A 20,319-nucleotide genomic window follows, 5' to 3' on the forward strand; every position below is an offset into this window, starting at 1 on the left:
TTTCTGTCATGCGCAGTGCAAAAAACGTGGTGCTGTGGGTTAAACCACAGAGCCTAGGACTTGCCGATCAGAAGGTCGGCGGTTTGAATCCCTATGACGGGGTGAGCTCCCGTTGCTCAGTCCCTGCTCCTGCCAACCTAGCAGTTTGAAAGCACATCAAAGTGCAAGTAGATAAATAGGTACCGCTCCGGCGGGAAGGTAAACGGCGTTTCCGTGCGCTGCTCTGGTTCGCCAGAAGCGGCTTAGTCATGCTGGCCACATGACCTGGAAGCTGTACGCCGGCTCCCTCGGCCAATAAAGCGAGATGAGCGCCGCAACCCCAGAGTCGGCCATGACTGGACCTAATGGTCAGGGGTCCCTTTACCTTTACCTTTTAAACCCAGCCTGAAAGTGCTAAACCCAAGACTAGACCAGAGTTCTGCTACATGGCATTTTTATGCAGGAGCTGCTGAAATGGCAGACTTGGACCTTTTAGTACTCCATCGGAGAAGTTTCTCATGAAGTGCTTTTCATGGGCAAAAAACATGCACTAGATCCCGATTGCATGTGGACTACATAGAAAAAACAAGTTTTCCTTCTCTATTGATTCCAGAATAAAGTGCCATCTGTATATGGAGCCATAGATACTTTTTAAAAACACTTTCTGTAGCAGTTTGGAATGCAGACACATGTTGTCGTAGAGATGCCGTGCATGCCTGTGCAGACATTTTGAAAGAGACAGAAATTTCATTGAGGATTACAAACTTATAACCCTTCTTGCTTGCCCTGTTTGTACCCTGTGGGTTTCTACATCCTCCACAGTGATAGGTGTGATGGCATAGAATACACACACACACACACACACACACACACACACACACACGGTACTGGAATGCAGGTATCTTGTATTTTTAAAATGTTGAATTGTGGAAGAAACAAGAACAAGTTGCCCACACTCACTGTGACCTCCTGCATAACTCTGCACACTTGTTTTCTTTTCCACTGCTCTCCTTAGCATAAGATGGGAAAGTGCATTGGGAACTCTTATGCTAATAAAGATAATGGGAAATGTTGGCTTTGTTTCCAGTCCCTTCTATAGATTCAGCAGTCTCCCTACTCTACATAAGCAGTTTGGCACTGCCGCTTAAAGTGCAAATTCTTATTTATTTATTCAGTTTTACAATTTAGAATATTCATTTATACAACCTTAAACTTTCAATGACTTCTCTTCTTCTCTTTCCATGGTTCGTTTTGCATAGCATAAATCCCTGCATATTTTATAGAAACGAAACCATTCAGTATTCCATTATTACTTCCATCAAAACTTATTTACACTGTTGAATTTATCTTAATTCTGCCAGCGTTTTCAAGTGTACACAATTTCTTCCCATATATTCATTAAACATTTTCCAATCTTCTTTAAACAAATGTTCTTCTTGTTCTCTTATTCTATAAGTTAGACCTGCAAGCTGCACATATTCCATCATTTTAAGTTGCCATTCTTCTTTGGTTGGGACCTCGCTCATTTTCCATTTTTGGGCTAACAAAACACAGGCCGCCGTAGTAGCATATATAACTAACCTTTTTAGACACCTGGGAATTTCCTTCTGAATTATCTCCAACAGAAAGGACTCTAGTTGTTTTTTGTTTTTTTTTGAAAAGTGCTTTAAAACATTTTTTTCAATTCATTATATTTATATTTGTTAATTATAAATTATTAAAAGTGCAAATTCTATTGATATCTACTCAGAAGCAAGTCCTGTTGATTCCAATGGGGCTTTTTGAAGTGTGTACAGGACTTCAGCCTGAAGTTATTTGTCTGAGATGGCTTCCTTACTCAGCATAACTCTGTGCTGTGGTTCATGGGGGTAGTATTTGTTGATGGATGACTGGCTCCTGATAGCCACCTCTTCCCTTCCCAAAGTGCCAAGAACTGATGCTCAGCTGGCCTGAAGCATTTAAAATATGGAACAGTCAAAGGTTGGGCAGGGTTAAAACACAGCTGATGGTGGCTGACCTGTTTACTGTAGGAGGACTCATTGCCAGGATTTATCATGATTTAAATGGCTCTATCAGAATATTCTCCAGTTCTGATGTTAAATGTTAAAGCCTTTCTGTGGGAAATGTATACTGAGGGACAAAATAGAAAAGATCAATATCAAACTTTTGTGACTGACCAACTGTAGCCACCATAAAAGTCATTCTGAACTATTTTAATTGCTTTCCCCCTGTCTCATTAAACAATTGTAGTGTTGCCTCGCCACCTTGTGGCAAACTCACAAAACTAATATTTCTCGTTCAACTCACACCACTTAAGATTTCATTGTACAGTGTGCTGGAATAATGAGAGTGGAATAAAATATATTTTTAAAACTTGCAATTTGTGCAGGTTTTTTTCTGCATAAAAAGATCATTTGCTGGTTTCTAAATAGGGATAAAGGGATTTCATGTTAATATGTGTGTGTGTGTGTGTGTGTGTGTGTGTGTGTGTGTGCCAGTGCCATTTATTACTTGTGCATACTGCCACCTGCTGTTATACAGAAAACAAATTGTTACATTTAGGTTTTATGAATTTGCCTACCCTGCTGTCCTCCATATGCTACTGGACTCAAACTCCCATCAGTCCCAGGGATGCTGGGAGTTGTAGTCTAGCAAGCTCTGGAGGGCAATGGTCTGCTCAGTGCTGGTCTCCTCAACTTAAGCCTGGAAAGTCGATCTCCAGATTTAAAGACATTTTACTGTACTTGGAAGGAAGCTCCAAGTCACTGGATCTTGCTTCCAAGAGGACATTGGATCAAGTTACACAATTCCAATTTTACAACTGGGGAACATGAAACTATGCTGCAGCAACTTGCCAAGTGCAATTTTAGTCATTTGAATCCTACCTTTAAAAGTGCCTCTTCTCAGACCGACTCGTTTATGACACATGTATACTGGCCTTAGGGATGCGGGTGGCGCTGTGGGTTAAACCACAGAGCCTAGGACTTGCTGATCAGAAGGTTGGCGTTTCGAATCCCCGCAATGGGGTGAGCTCCCGTTGCTCGCTCCCTGCTCCTGCCAACCTAGCAGTTCGAAAACACATGAAAGTGCTAGTAGATAAATAGGTACTGCTCCAGCGGGAAGGTAAACGGCGTTTCCGTGTGCTGCTCTGGTTCGCCAGAAGCAGCTTAGTCATGCTGGCCACATGACCCGGAATCTGTACGCCTGCTCCCTCGGCCAATAAAGCGAGATGAGCGCCACAACCCCAGAGTCGGTCACGACTGGACCTAGTGGTCAGGGGTCTCATTACCTTTACCTTTATGCTGGCCTTAGCTTTTGGGACTCGTCTGCCAGCTGTACTAGACAGGGATCTAGCTGGGAGAAGGGGACATTGTTCTGCGATCTCCTTTTCCCTGCTGTGTAATCCTAGGGAGCCATTGCAAGGTGAAGATGATGTCTTAGACTCCACAAACCCCTTGCTTCTCATGTTCACCTTTTCCTTGGGGAAGGAAAAACTAAGAGACCAGGTGAAACCAGAGAGTTCTCAGACCAAGTTTACTTGCAGTGGTAACAGCAATATTTCTCTATAGATTGCCCAGAACAAGGTAGCTAGCACCCTTGTTAGTGAAATTAAATAAACACTCCTTTCTGGAACCCAGGGTGCAACTGGCTGAATACAAAATAGATTTTTGTGTCTTGCAGGTCAAGATAACAAGAGAGAAAATCCCCTTATTGTGCTAAGTAGCGCACAGCTTTGAAGAGTAGCAGAGAAGCCATATAAGGTTTGCATTGTGACATCATCTCATCTGTATAACTGCCTACCTAGCTTTATGACATCAACGTATCTCTGAGAGCCAGTTATTTAGAGAAAAATCTACTGTCATATTCAGCTGAAAACTGCCTCCCCTGCAGTGCTGTCTCCCACTAATGCCACTTTCAGGGGCAATAAGCTACCGCAATAACTGAAATATCGCCTCTCTGCATATACCAAGGCCCTGAGATCATTTTGTGGTGTCAGAAGGATGGTGTCATGAACAGGTAGGACAATGGGAAGGAGGAAGTAGATCCTGACGTGGGGTGTAGCCAGGACTGGGACACACCAGGGCAAGCTGGGGGTGGTGAAGGAGAGGTTGGTGTAGGAAGTACTCATGGGGTGATAGAGGATGGCAGGGGGATGGGGGTCAGTGTGCAGGAACCAGAGCAGTAGGGCCCATCAAGAGAGTCAGAGAGGCAGACTCTGAGGCATAGAGAGCAGTGGAAGGTATGCTCAAGGAGAATGAGACTGGCAAGGGCCTACAGCCCAGCTCCTTAGCTGTCCAGGTGGGGCTCACTAACTCTGGGAGGAGGTGTGTGATTCCTTAGCTGGAGTAGGCTCAGAACAGGTGAGGGTCACATGCCTCATCAAGCCCAGGTGCTGCAATCAGAATGCAGAGTATAAAAGGGCAGCAGAGCTGAGGTGCTGTGTCTGCTCAACTGCCCATGTTGATGGACCTCAGCTTGGAAGCGCCAGGATCTCTATGCGATTGTGCTTTGATTTGGACTTTGGACACGTGGATTGACCCTGCATTGGGAGCTTGACATACTGATTTGCTGCCAGGTAAGCCAGGGATTCAAGGCAGGTGGCAACAGGTGAATGGGTCTTTTCTGCAGTTGCCTCCCATTTGTAGAATGGTCTCCCTCAGGAGGTTCAGCAGGTGCTTTCATTATCATCTTCTTTTTTGGTGATCACTTGTAGCCAAGTAAGATTGTCTTCCATAAACACGGATACTATACTTGATCTTAGCCAAAAGGCCGAGAAGCGATGTTGTATATTGTTTCTAAATTTATTGTTGTACATTGTTTTAATTGTCTGTTTTAATCATATTTGCACAGCAGTTTCTAATGTTGTGAGTGTCATCTATTTCAGAGGCTTCTACTCTGCAGCCTATTATAGTTGTTTTAACTGTGAGTCTTAGTTCTTATGCTCTTACAGTTGTTTTAACTGCGTGTCTTTGTTTTTAGTTGTTATCTGTTTTAATTATCAGTTTTTATCCATCCATAATCCGTGTTTAATCTTGTATTTTATTCAGATGTTTTATCCTATGCCTGTTTCTTTGTCCTCATTTGCTCTAACAATTATCGGTTAAAAAAAATCCTAACTGCTACTTTATTTATATGCTTTTTAAAATCCTGGTCTGTGACCGTAATAAAGTTCATTCATTCATTCATAAACAAGGTTTTAAAAGTGAGTCCGTAAGTGACCATGGAGCCAATTCTGGAGCCGCAAGTCCTTCCACAGTGGGGACGTAGGTTTCCAGGCAAGAGTTGATCATGGTGAGGGTTTATCAAGCGTGCCCTCCTCTTAGCACGTTTCTCCCTTTCGTCCCGAGTTCGAGTGTCTTCAAAACCCGTGAAACCTTTGGTAAAGGCTGTTCTCCAATTGGAGCACTCACTGGCCCGTGTTTCTCTTTAGGCGCCAGGCAACAACCTTCCTCTTGAACCAGGCCTTTCAAAATGTGTTGTGGTTGGGGGGGGGATTATTGGGTTGTCTTTATTATGTATCATGTGTTTTTGTATTGTGATTTTGTGCTGTGATCCGCCGTGAGATCTACGAGTATAGGGTGGTATATAAAACTACTACTACTACCTAGGGGGAGATTTTAAGCAGAAAAATGACAGGAAGAGTGCTTTCCAGATCAAGGTCTCACAGCTTCTTTCTTCTAAAAGTTGTATAGTTACTTATCTTTTTGGCTCCTTATCTCCTTGGCTCACATAACTCCATATCCAACATTTCTCACATGTGTTATGGAAAAATCTAGGTGCAAGGCTGCTCAGTCACCCAGCTCATTGGGCAGAGCCCGTGGGTCCCTGTGGAATAAAGGAAGGAGCCCAGCCACCAACCAGAGCAAATAGCTGTAGACCAAAGTTCAGTGCGCAGCAGGTTCAAAGAGGAATTTTGAACCCCGAGGATGGGGTGACAAGGACTTTTAAAACTTTCCCACCATATCCCAGAATACAGTTTGTACAGCATCATTGATACATCACTGCTACCTGACTGACGTGTCACAAAAGGGAAGGGGTAGGCAGGGGTTACACTAGTTAAACCTTGGCAAGCATGTCCAGACAAGTCCTTGGTACAAGATTAGCATAAGCAGACATGTCAGGGCAAGACCCAGGTATAAGATTAGCATAGGCAAACACCTCTGAAGTCCCACCACCCAAAGTACAATAGAACTTCCTTTGCATGTCTGGACCCCTTGGCAAGTCTTGGCTTTCCTTGGCCAACAATCAGCTCAGCAATTGTCACCTCTGGGCACTTCCTGGAGTCCCTTTTCCAAGGGCAAAATAGCGTTGGAATGGAGGAAACTGGCAAAGGAGTTGATTTTATATGATTTTTAAAACTAGGTAACTTCCCTGAGCTGTCAAGGCGAAAGGATGCATTTATACGTAATATTTGTAACATTTAACAACTTTAAAGATGTGCCCCCCATAATTTCCGTAACAGATGAAAATAGAGATATTCTAAGGAAATGTAGGGCATTCTAGGATCATCTCAGAAACTGGGATGGCTTCTGTAAATCCAAGACTGTCATGGAAAATAGGGACACTTGGTGGGTCTGGTGTACTCTGTTCTTCTTGAGTTCCAGCTCTGATCTGTAGAAAAGAGGACAATTTAAAGCTAAGGAATCGGAATACCTTGTTAACAGCCCCATTCCTCCTGCTACTGCATGTTCAGGCAGTGTTGTTTTATACTTTACTGCATTTTTGTAGAATCACAGCAGCTGTGGGCAATATCGATACTCCTCAACGGGGGCAGACAGTATAGGGGTTTGCTTTTGCTCTGTGATTGCACTTCTCAGTGTCTTATGACATGATGTAGCCATGAGATTACATTAGCCACAAACTTTGCAGTACTCTCTCAATTTAATTTAATTGACAATGGACAAAAATAAAATTCAAATGATCCCTTGATCCCTCAGACTCCAGGAAAACGAGTAATTTGTAAGCAATACTGCATTTGGAAATATCTGGGTGTTGTGATTGTATACACCCCCACCCACATCAACCATGTGGGGTCTTAACACCAGCATTCCACCCAATACCCCCTCACTCTGGCTGATGTGAACTGCTCAAGGTCTCACGCGGATGTTATTGCAGACTTCTGGCCTCTGAAATTTTAGATGTTCTCTGCCATTAAGTTAGGGCTCATCATGAGATGGTAGTGATGCATGGTTGATGACTGTTAGCAATATTGTCAGGATACAACAATCTAGTGAGTTTTAGAGGCTTCCTCATGGGACTTTTCCATTTCCTTAATTCTTGCTACAAGGACTCATCAAATGTGACTTCCCTTTGCGACATTTGCCCTTTCCAGAGCCTCCTTTTCCGTGGTGGGGCAGATCTCATTGCATTCATATTGGTGGGGGAGAGACCAACCTCAATATTTAGTTCATCCCCTATCACCCCCCACTCTCTGCAAAGCAATTAGTTTCTTTTTAAACCTATACACTTAAAAAAAGAAGTTCATTCTTCGTTTTAAATACTGTACTTTCATTTGGAAAATGCAGTATTAACTAGTATTGAGTGCCACCTAGTGGTTGAAGTCAGGTAAGACATTAAGCAAACCAGTTTCTAAGAAGCACTGTTTGCCTAACACTAGAATGGAATAAGCACATCAATGAATACAACAGAAATAAGCACATTTCTCCTCAGTCTGTTGCGTCTAATCCTGCAAAATGATGTATTATGCCCAGTATTTAACACTTCAGTTTGAATCAGAGAGCTAAATACATGGTATAATATTCCTTCTCTCCACACCCCTAGTGTCGTGAAAAACAAAATCAGCATAATATAGACTGTGACAAAAGTCATCTGGCAAACTTGACAGCTGGGCCTGAGAAGCTGTCTGTCAAGTGAGAGTGAGGGATAGACTCTTTAATAGAATCTAAGGGTGGTGTTGGGCTTACTGACATTTTGGACTTGTTAGCTGGGAGAGAAGGCAGTCAGCCCAAGAAAAAGAAGTTAGATTATTTCCTCTAAGCCTTTTCTTGAAACATGCATAATTCTCATGGCCCTTAAATGACTACTGGAGTAGGAATAAGGTAGCTAGAAATTATAATTAGTTTGTCTCTCTTGGTTTTGAGTGTAGGTACACTATATCCTTATTTTCCATCTGCAAACATTTGAGTCTACAGTGGTACCTTGAGTTAAGTACCGTATTTTTCGCTCTATAAGACGCACCAGACCACAAGACGCATCTAGTTTTTGGAGGAGGAAAACAAGGAAAAAAAAAATTCTGAATCTCAGAAGCCAGAACAGCAAGAGCGATCGCTATTCAGTGAAAGCAGCGATCCCTTTTGCTGTTTTGGCTTCTGGGATAGCTGCGCAGCCTGCATTCGCTCCATAAGAAGCAGACACATTTCCCCTTACTTTTTAGGAGGGAAAAAGTGATTCTTATAGAGCAAAAAATACAGTACTTAATTCGTTCCGGAGGTCCATTATTAACCTGAAACTGTTCTTAACCTGAAGCACCACTTTAGCTAATGGAGTCTCCTGCTGCTGCCGCACCGCCGGAGCATAATTTCTGTTCTCATCCTGAAGCAAAGTTCTTAACCCGAGGTACTATTTCTGGGTTAGCGGAGTCTGTAACCTGAAGCTTATATAACCCGAGGTACCACTGTATAATGAGGGATGCTCCATTTGGGAAGTTAAGTGAAACTATAGTTTGCCTCCTGCTTGGAGAAAGCTTTCCCTGCCATCCTCCTCTGTGACATCTTACCCTTGACACAGCCTACTGCTCCCAGCCCACCTAGAGCAATGTGCCCAAACAGGGCAGTATTAATTCAGTCATCTGTATTAATTCATCAGAGTCTTAATGGTTTTTTTATCTGAAATATCATAATCATATCTGAAGAAGTGTGCATGCACACAAAAGCTTATACCAGAAAAACTTAGTTGGTCTATAAGGTGCTACTGGACAAATTATTATTATTATTATTTATTATTATTATTAAATGGCCTCGGCCCAGTAAACCTGAAGGAGCGTCTTCACCCCCATCGTTCTGCCCGGACTCTGAGGTCCAGCGCCGAGGGCCTTCTGGCGGTTCCCTCACTGTGAGAAGCAAAGCTACAGGGAACCAGGCAGAGGGCCTTCTCGGTAGTGGCGCCCGCCCTGTGGAAGGCCCTCCCACCAGATGTCAAAGAGATAAACAACTACCTGACATTCAGAAGACATCTTAAGGCAGCCCTGTTCAGGGAAGTTTTTAATGTATGACATATTAGTGTATTTTTGGTCTTTTTGGAAGCTGCCCAGAGTGGCTGGGGAAACCCAGCCAGATGGGCGGGGTACAAATAATAAATTATTATTATTATAAATTATTATTATTATTATTTTGACTGCGTCAGACCAACATGGCTACCTACTTGAATCTGAAATATCACGTCTGTTAGACTTTGCAAAACAACTGTATGAACAGTTTTCTCATTTGCATTTTGGCAATAGAAAGAGTAAGCACAATAACTTTTTAAATTTGTGAACAGGTGACTGTATTATTACCTAGAGTTTTCAAGCACACTTTCTGTGAAGGTTATCCAGGAAAGCTAATAAGTCGAGACTGCATGTTGGCCAGCAATGCTCCTTACAGTATCTCTACCTTAGGCTGTCCATACATCTTGCTATGTTAGTTGGGTACTGTTAGAGGATTTTTTTGTTTCCAGTGACTCGATGTTGTCATCCCAACTGATTGTGAGCATATGCCATAAACTATTTGTGATGATTATGGCTCCCCCCCCCCCTGCAAGTATCAGTTTAAGGAAACGTGTCTTTGGCAAGGTGTCTGGGTTTCAGCTGGTTGTATTTCAGCAGTTACATCAGTCTGAAACTGTTCATGGTTGGATGTGTTAACCACATGTGAAAATATGACTCACAGTTGGAATTTTCCACGTTTTAATATATTTGTGCTGCTTGCATGGCTGTTGGGCCACTCTGTTGTATTCTATATGCATGTCACAAGCCTTTGTTAAATTCCGTGACCTTTGGACTTTGGAAAAGGAAACACGGACCACTTCTTCTTTTTGTATTTTCCTGGAGCTGGGCTGAAGGGACAGGTCCTAGGCAGTAGGGCTCAGGGTTCAGCCTGTTGGGGCAGCTTAGGGGAATCCTTTTGAAAAAAGTTCTGCCAGTAGGAAAATAAAGCTAAAACTCAGTTAGGAGCAAGGACAGCATATCACAGTGCTGTAGCTTGGGTTGCCAGTGCCCAGACCACATGGGGGAAAGAGCAAAACGGACAAACTACGCATTCACATTCAACTGCCTAATGGCGTCCACATCACCAAGGAGATTGCAGCTGCAGAGATAGGAAAAGTTGTTCCATTGTCTGGAGAGGTCACTTCCTGGTTTGCATGGATAAGCTGTTTTCAGTGGGGTCCAGTGGCTGAAGCACACAGCAGAATTGTGGCAGCACCAGGTGTTGAAATTTTGCGGCACTAACAATTTTGTGCCCAGGGCAACCACTCCTTTGCCTCCCTCACGCGACGCCACTGACATATTGTACATTATGAATGTCAAAATCCAATCTAGCACCTTTATATGTTACATTTTCTGTGTGACCTCTTGTTACCAATTCCCAAGGGGACATACAATGATTTTTTTTAAAAACCAAACCTTAAACATTTGCTGTGTGTATATACAACCAGCAGTGCAAAATTAACTAAACTTACATACTAGAAACTTGGCAACCAAATGCTTGGCATAGTTGTGCCCAATGCCTATATAGCTATATGTAGGATATACAGTGGTACCTCTGGTTACGTACTTAATTCATTCTAGACGTCCGTTCTTAACCTGAAGCACCACTTTAGCTAATGGGGCCTCCTGCTGCTGCTGCGCCGCCGCCGCGCAATTTCTGTTCTCATCCTGAAGCAAAGTTCTTAACCCGAGGTACTATTTCTGGGTCAGTGGAGTCTGTAACCTGAAGCGTATGTAACCCAAGGTACCACTGTATAGGGTTTGGATACAGTGGATTTATCCCTCTGTCTCACCCCAGTGTTTGTGGGGCGCAAAATTGTTAGGCGTGCAAAATTTTCCTGGGAGATTGCAGATGCCTTAGGCAGTTGAATGTGCCTGCATACTCTGTTCCTTCAAATTGCTACAGTTCAAAAACAACTGCCCTGCTTTCCCCCCATCTCCTTTGCTCTTCTGGGGTCTCCTGCCTGAAACAGGGGAGACAAGACACCATACTACATGGCACCCATGGTCTCTCCTTTTGCTCAAGCTTCTGCCATCCGTTCTCTAACACTCTGTCCCTCTTTCTGTTTCCCAGAGCTAGGGATGGGCAAAGAAAGAACAGAGCAGTGACCTCACAATCCTATCAGCCAGTAGGGAGCATTTCATCCTTCCTGCTGGACTTTGTAGTTCTCGGCTATCATTTCAGTACTTTTTAATGAAACCCGTAACCAGGGGTGTAGTGTGGGGGGTGCTAGGGTGGCCATGGCACACATTTTTGAGGGAGTGCAAACCAAGGGCTGCGCTGGTTAGCTGGGCTTCCTCCTGTGTGAATGGGCAGGCGGCTCAGTATGTCCCCGCTTTGCTCTGGTGGGGGTGGAGTTGCTCTGTCAGCATCGGCAGTGAGCGCTGGGATGGTGCCCCGTGTGTACATGCTCTCGCCCTAGGCACCAGCAACCAACGCTACACCACTGCCTGTAACCAGCTATTGGACCAATTGTTCTTTCCTTCTGTAGGTTTTGACGGAGTAACTTGACAACAAATTATATTCAAAATTAAGGAGACACCCCCCCCCCCATTAGGAAAATAGTGCAGTGGGAAAGGCTTAAAGCACCCAGAACAAGGGCCTGATCCAAATTGAGACTTTTCATCCCCACCCCACTAAAGGGTTACCACGAATGTTTAAAAATCCACGCTGGATGCTATTCATAGATGTATTGTGTCATGTTTTGTTTGGCCCCTGTTCAGAGAGCAGTTGGACATTTCCCCCCCCTTTCCTCCCTTTGGCCATTATATAGCATCTTTCCCCATTCAGTTATTTGCACTAATTTGCTAGTACGGTTGCCAAAGTAAAGTCTCCTGGATAAAAGAAAAATGCTATATACATTTGCTCCCCAACTTATTTTTCCACCCTAGACATTTAGTAATAAATAGTTAATGCTTGATTCCATATAGCAGCTGGATAAATGAGAAAATTGTTTGACTCTCTGATGTTGCTATCTTCCCGTGCATTTCCCATCTCCACCCCTTGATGCTTCATTTAATACATATATCAACTGCTTTAGGGTAAGCCCTTGGGTTTGCAAGTAAATTACAGTAAATCACAAATAATTGGTATTCACCACTCCAATAGCAATTTCACACCATGGCTAAGCCCTGTTACATTTCCCCCAAAGGGTTTCAAGTACCTTGGAATATTTATCCCATCGTCCATGCAAAGTATTTCAAAATGACTCATTTTCTGAATGTTAAGTATTGTGGCATTCTATGATTTTTTTTCCATCCTCCCCCTTCTTAATATTTCCCATGAGACTGAAAAACACTGAAATTCCTCTGAGTTTTGAAAAGGGTGGATTTTAATTAACTGCCCAAGAGGAGTTTTACAGCATGGACTGTTTAGGCTCAAGTGGTGTTAATACATTCCTACATAACACCTTCATAATGGTTTCTTCATATTAGTTTCAAAGAAGGTGTGTGAGTCTATATAACTCTTGCACTATTTAATGAGGCTGTTTTATTCTTACAAGTTATTTGAAAATATTTTTTCTATGCTATTTCTGGCATATAATATTTTTTTGTACTCACAATTCATTTTCATAATCACCTCATAATCATTTTCATAATAATCGCCACATATTTGTGTTGAAAATGTTGTTTGGAATTATGAAATGCCACAGATAATTATGAAAAGCCTGAGGTGTGTGAATTGAATTTTGAAACTGCTGTTGGGTGGCGACGCCCTTGCGATCCCTTCCTCATTCCACAATCATACAATCCATTGGTCTTCACCTAGTGGGTCACAGCCTGACAGGTGGGGGATTCTCAAGGCTAGGGCAAAATGCATTCCACCAAATCTCTGTATCTAGCTCATGGGAGTCTCCTTAGGCAATGCCCCTTCACTAGACCTACTCCATACACCTGTCAAATAAATTTGCCTGGCTGTGACATGTCCTTGAATTGTGCCAATGCCTGGATGGAGAGGTGCTCGCAAGTGTAGAAACATCTAACTGAAATGTAGAAGAGTCACATTCATTGTTCCACCCACTTTTGCCTCTGGTCAGCTTCACTAATGTGTAACCCCGAAATTTTGGATCCCCTCTAAATCGGTGCCCATGTTTTGTGCTCATTTTGTGGCACATTTAAGATTAGCCAGTTCAGGCTTCAAGACTTATCTGGGAGTCATCCTCATGGAACTTAGTGGGGCTTACTTCTGACTTCTGAGTGAGGTATGCAGGACCGGATTTAGGTTTGATGAGGCCCTAAGCTATTGAAGGTAATGGGGCCCTTTATATATCCAGCTGTCCTTTGTCAACAACAAATTGTCACTTTTGTTTGTGTTGAATATATTGTTGTTGCCGTTTAGTCGTTTAGTCGTGTCTGACTCTTCGTGACCCCATGGACCAGAGCACGCCAGGCACTCCTGTCTTCCACTGCCTCCCGCAGTTTGGTCAAACTCATGTTCATAGCTTCGAGAACACTGTCCAACCATCTCGTCCTCTGTCGTCCCCTTCTCCTTGTGCCCTCCATCTTTCCCAACATCAGGGTCTTTTCCAGGGAGTCTTCTCTTCTCATGAGGTGGCCAAAGTATTGGAGCCTCAGCTTCACGATCTGTCCTTCCAGTGAGCACTCAGGGCTGATTTCCTTCGGAATGGATACGTTTGATCTTCTTGCAGTCCATGGGACTCTCAAGAGTCTCCTCCAGCACCATAATTCAAAAGCATCAATTCTTCGGCGATCAGCCTTCTTTATGGTCCAGCTCTCACTTCCATACATCACTACTGGGAAAACAATGGCTTTAACTATACGGACCTTTGTTGGCAAGGTGATGTCTCTGCTTTTTAAGTTGAATATATGCTATATGGTAATTTATGGACCTAATAGATATCTAAAGCCATTTTATTTGTTTTTTATCTTATATTTTGGAAATGTACATCGAGGTTTTTTTCCTTTACATTTTTGGGGCCCGCCAAGAGAGTGGGGCCATAAGCTATAGCAGTAGAAATTGTGGCAGCAGGGACCCCTCCTAGACCAAGGTTAGACATTTTTCAGTTTATTTAGGCACTAACTACATGTACAACTCCAGTACTTTTGTGTCTACATTTTTGCAAGGGAGGTGGATGGGAAGAAAACCAGTACACGTGACCTCCTTGGCCATAGGCCTCCCCACCAGGTTCAGGGGCTGCTAGCCATTACTGAATAAAGTTTTTGTTTTGCTAGCTTCTGGACAAGCACTTCCTCTTCTAAGCCTTTCATGGTGGTTGAGACTAGCATACCCCTCAACCACCTTGTTTTAGGGAGGACATTCCGGAATTGCAGAAGTCACCTGAAATGGATCCCTATTGGATCCCGAAATGTTCTGTTTTCTGGTCTGGTACCCTAGTGTGAGTTCGCTGGCTCCCGTGTGAGCTCAGGACCACAAAACGCTCGTTTTTTGGTCTTGTACTCTCCTGTGAATCTGCTGGTTCCCATGAGAGATTGGAACCCAAAAATGAACGTGGCAATTTTGATCAGCAGTATGGAGAGTATGGATTAGGATCTTTCCAATTTTTGAATCCATGAATTCAGATACGATATTTTAAAGTCTGTTTCCCCAGCTCTTTCCTAAGTTCCAGGGTATATTGAACTTTGAAAGCATAGGCTGAAACCCACTGAAGTCAAGCTTCCATGTTTTGCTATGAGAAACACTTTTATCAATCAACCACATAGATTAGCTCAACAACCCTGGGAAAGAAGGCCTTCGTTTTTCTTTCATGCTTTCAGACCAGGGATTGGTTAGAATGAAATCAACAATAAGATTTCAAAACAAATCCTTTCGCAGACTCTGGTATGAGGAAGAGAGATTCAAGGCCTGTCACTACTAGCAGGAGATAATCTTACAGGGTAGGAAGAAGAAAATGCTTTACTTGCAGATGAAAGAGGAATGCCTGCTGTGAAGTATTATATAAATGTTGAAGGTGCTGGAAAGATGCCAGAACTCCTTCGATATACATACTAGAGCCACAAGACACACAGCTGCACTCCCACTGAGTGGTTTAGGGGGAAACCATCCAGGAATTGTACCAAGAACAGCTACAGTAAGTGTTAGAAGAAGTCTTTCATGAAAAGAGTCAGAATAGAAGACCATTCGTATATTGTATTTATAACACCCACTGGCTTGCTGTCATTCAAAGTAATGACAGTTTAAAGAGCGTCTGGGATACTAACTCGAGGAATACCAAGTCAAATTCATTGCTTTTAAGACACACACACACACACACACACACACACACACACACACACACACTACAAGCATGTATCAGTTTAATATTGCTAACACTTTAGACTTTCACCCAAAGAATCCTGGAAAATATGATTTGGCAAAATGCTAAAAATTCTGATTTAGTGATCGCTAGTCTCCCCACCTTTAAAACATAAATTAAAAAAATCAAGTTTTGAAATTGGGAACAGTGAGTGTTAAACAGCTTGCTCTTTGTGAATATGTACTAATACTATCATCAGCAATAGAAAGGTCATGCAGTTGTGTAACAGAGCACAATTTTACCAGTGTGCATTTTTAAATCAAATTATTAAAATGCATTTGCTTCTTTTCTGATAAAGGGAAGAAGATAAATAGGAGGGGGAAAAGATTTGGGGGAAAGAAGAGGGAGGATCAAATATTTCAGGCATGAGAAGGAGAAAGGGCCACTGAAAATGCAGTTGGAAAGAGGTGAAGACCAAGAGAGATAATGTCATGGAATCTCCAAGAGGGGAGGGAACTGATGAGGGTGGGAGATTTTTTCTTAGTAGATTTAGCAGATCGAGATATTGTCAGAACCATGCAGATGATGCCAGGCATTCAGTCTGTAGAAGATTACGCTTTGTCGTCTTTCTTAGTGGTCTTGTGTTTTTTTCTTGAATGTAAATTTTAAAAATATTTACATATTAAACTGAGGCTTGTGCCACTTTAAAGACTAACAAATTGATTTTGGTAGAAGCTTTCACTCATAGTCCATTTCATCAGATCATAGAATGGTAGAGTTGGAAGGGACCATGAGTAGGTGAAAGAATAGTATCCATAGGGTTTTATGAGGTATATTGAAAGTTGGATAAATCTCACACATGGCTAATTTGGTCAAACAAGGGTATTCCAGGAACTGCCCTCAAACGTATCACAGGTACACATTTATATATTTTGTGCAAGAAATGATATGACCCTGAATACAGTACTGTTCTTTTATTGCAATGAAATGGGCTACATTTTCTACAGCTTCTGAGAAACTGTAATTAGGCCAAGGAGTGTAATATCTGGTGGAGGAAGGAAAGAATGTGCATTTGAATTATAAAAAAAATCACTTCCACTCTTTTGTGATCATGCTATAATAAATTGTAGTGATTATAATAACCTATAAGAAATGAACAGAAATAGAATTTCAGAGCTTAGTCTCTCCCTTTCTGTCTCTTTCTCTCTCACATTTCATATTTCTGATTAGGTAGTGTTCTCACAAATAATCTTTTTAAAGGCATACATTCGTTTAATCCATAAATAAAGATCAACAACTTTGCCAAAAAAAGTTCAACAACTTTTCTGTCCAGATTGTTGCTGTTTGAAATATAGCAACCCTACACACCAGAAATAATCTCGTGTACTTTATATGACCAATCCAAATAACAAAATATACCATTTTAAAATATATGTAACCAATTTATGGAAAAGAGAGGACTTGTTCATAAAACAACTAAACTGCGCTGTGAAGATTGGATGAAGGATGGTATAGAAAAAAAATAATAATAATATAATAATAACAACAATAATCTAGGTAGGCAATGCAGAAAATGCAGGCTAAGATAATCCATATATGAAAGCAGAACCTGACGGGATTCACTTTCTAAAGGTCCCTTTGCCAAGGCGCCACAAAGCTAATTGTGTTTAGTACCTAATAGGAGTATTTCTAACAAGATCTAGAAGTATGGGGTTGGACTATAATTTATAAACTGTCCTATTTAAATTACCAATCTGAAGTGTTTGGCAGTGATTGTGAGGTTCTTGCAGGGAGTACAAGTACATAATGATGTTTCAAAAACAAAGCACCTACGGACAATTAAATTCCCTCCCTTCTAACGTAGAGTCAGTGTGGAATGTAAGCTATATCTTGGGTATGCATACTTGGGAACAAGTCTCATTGAAGGCAGTGGGTCTTAACTTCCAAGGAAACATACATTGAATCGATCTACATACATGCCAGTGTTCTTTATGCAGGATTAAAAGGGTTGAGGCAGAGAAAGGATGCAATAGTTAAATTAATAACCACACAAGAATGGTTTTGCTAGATCGGGATCCATGTTCATCTAGTTCAGCATTTTGTTTCCCACATAGGATACCCAGAAGCATCTATAACTTTCAATTGGCTCCAGAGGTTCCACATTGTGTACAGTGGTGGATATAGGGGGGAACAACTGGTTTATCTTCCCTGGGTGCTGAGCTGATAGGGCGCTGCAGGGAGAGCAGCAAAAATGACAAACAGGAGGCATGTGCCGAATGCTGGTATCACACACAGCACAGCTGAAAATTTAAAGCCCAAAGCCCGCCACTGCTGTGTATACATTACTGACTTAAAATGTAGCCAAGTCATTCTTTTTCTCAATTTGAGTCAAAAATGGTTTGCAGAAAAAAGCATTGAAACACAGTATTTCTTAAGAAACAGGCTAGATATGGATTGTGTCTAGCATTGTGCGTATGCCGCTTCCCAAGCCAGCAGTGGGAAGTCACTGGATGCAAACTAAATGGGAGTGTGTACACAGCCTTTGTTTTCATGGTGAATAGTAACTGACCAGTTTGCATTTTGTTCAGAAATACTCAGGAAACCGTCTGCATAGGATATGGCCTTCCCAACCTTTTTGAACCACAATTTAAGATTTAGCTTCTGTGATTAAATATGGTAGTTCCAAACTTTTTGATTAGACAGCCTCTCTTGGTTCCCGAAAGAAACTCCACAAACCCATCTAATTGATTTAGCCACATGACTCTTTAGCAAAGGGTTGCTTTTTCTGTCGACTAATTGAAAAGCATCTGTGGACACGGCTTTGGCAAAGGAATCATTGTTTCCTTCTAATGATTTGCAGGTTGATACGGAGCTTGTGACTGATGAAGGTTGCCGCTTTATTAATTGTTTTTTTTAATGGTTCCACCGTCATGCAATATTAATATGCAGAATGATAATATATCTGTCAGTTTATAGATGCACTTTTCAGCAGAGCTAATTGTCCTGCTAGCTTTCCACGAGATAATAAGTAGCACAGCAAAGAATGCATGAATTTTATGGCATTTCTGGATTTCTCTCTGTCTTGGGAACTGCAGGCTGGATGCACGTGGTAATGCATGCCTTGCCGCATAATAACTAATGAGGCAAGGTAAAGAGAGAAAATCTTCTCATCTAAACATGCAGCCAGTGTGTGATACGAGACATAAAATCATTGATGTACTTGCCAAGTTTCCAGATCATGTCATGATTTATTCAAATACATGCAACCAAGATTAGGCCCATCTTTTGAAAATGGTCATAGCCAAGGACACTGGTTAATAGATAAATATAATGCTTCCCTCCCAATAAAGCACAGTGCATTTCCCCCCCAAAAAAGGTGGTTGTTCATGCTATTGGCATCATTTGCTGCTGTATTTCATTCCTTAATTTGTTTTTAGTTCAGGTAGAAAAATATTGGGCTTCTAAAGTGATAGAAAATCATTATGAACATGGTGCATTTTTAATAAAAGAGAGCAATAGTTATATTTCTATGGTCAGCCTCCAGGATCTAGTCCTGGTCTTAAGTGTCCCCAGGCCCCAGGTGAACAAGGGGTTAAATCACACAGTGCTTGGGCTCATGTCTTGAGTTAGCACATCCCCCACATCTGGATGTTCAGAGATAAGAGAGTAGGTGCACTGGATCACCATAGCAACAGAGCAGAGGTCGAATGTATGGCTTGCCAAGTTATTCACCCTCTCCTTGGTTCAGGAATGTAGAGACAGGTATAATAGTCTCTAGGGCACTGCTTTCATTAAGTCCTGTTGCATGTCTATGTCCCGACACTGTGGTGTTTGCTGACAGGGTCTGACTCTGAATCTGTGAGAGAGTGGTTTTTACCACACTAGCTAGCATGGTGACAGTGTTAGTGGATCTGTCTTCACGTATGGATCTTTACTTCGAAGACCAGAAGAACAGTAGATACTAGATAATAGTGTTTAGCTGTGTCTTGTGTCTGGAGACAATAAACACTTTGTTACTTTGCACTGTGTGGGAGAGGAGTTTTCCTCTTAATCATGGACTAAATGGTGGTCAGCTTATTGGTCAGGCAGCTTCCGACTGCTGCGCCATATGACTGTTCAGTGTGAGGGTGTTGCAGCCCTGTCTCACTTCCTGCTGCAGCTGTTGCTGTAAGGACCTCTTTAGCTAGGTCCTCCCTGTTAGAATTCCTGATCCATGATTGCAGTCATAGGATTGTTGTCTTTCACATGACGGTATGTGTTTTGACTCCACAGAGTGGGAAGTGACGGAAACAGGATGTTTGTGTTACTGTGTTCCGTGAAGTGGGACTATTGTCCTTTGTGTTTTTTTCTCTCTTTGCTGTCTGATGCTAGCGAGAGAGGGAGCCATGTTGCAGTGCTGCGTGTGTGTTTATATGTAAATAAAGTAGATTAGCCAAAATGCTGAGTTGCTGAGGTCTGTTACGCAAAGCTGTGAAGACTCTGCGGATCTCTAAGTGTGCCGGTGTTGGTTGGCATCGGTCGCTGTGATGTTTGGGCAGAAGAAAGCTTATGAAGCTCACGAACGATCAACCAGGAGGGAGAGAACACGCCAGTTGGGCACGTGTCTCTGTCAGGTTCCGACTCAAGTGTAGGCTGAACTCCTAACACTCCCTGCCCCCTTATAGCTGTTCCCTGAGGAAAAAGAATCACAGAGGCGGCTGCTTTTGCTTCTACCACACCTGCAGCTGTTACGTATTCTCAGATGAAAATAGGGACATTTCTCACTCTCCTCCCAAACTGACCCACCCCATTCCCCCTCTCCACACAGCATTTTCACCACCCTGCTCTCTGCCTACACCTCAGAGTTGGTGTGTCACACAAAACTGGGCCTTTGCATCGGTGGCAGCCTCTCGTCCTCCTTGTCCACTCTCCAGCAGCTGC

The 20,319-nt window shown here is 42.4% G+C and overlaps 1 long non-coding RNA gene across 3 annotated transcripts in view; it reads left to right on the top strand.

Moving 5' to 3' along the window:
• The window catches only part of LOC308458357, a 489,707-nt gene that overhangs the window by 4,339 nt on the left and 465,049 nt on the right, over positions 1-20,319 (top strand). For all 3 annotated transcript variants that reach the window (XR_013977269.1, XR_013977270.1, XR_013977271.1), the window contains one exon: positions 3,661-3,996. This is a non-coding gene — a long non-coding RNA (uncharacterized lncRNA). The remainder of the gene's footprint in view (positions 1-3,660; positions 3,997-20,319) is intronic.

Source organism: Podarcis pityusensis, assembly GCF_964106645.2.
Source record: "Podarcis pityusensis genome assembly, chromosome: 11".
NCBI lineage: Eukaryota > Metazoa > Chordata > Lepidosauria > Squamata > Lacertidae > Podarcis > Podarcis pityusensis.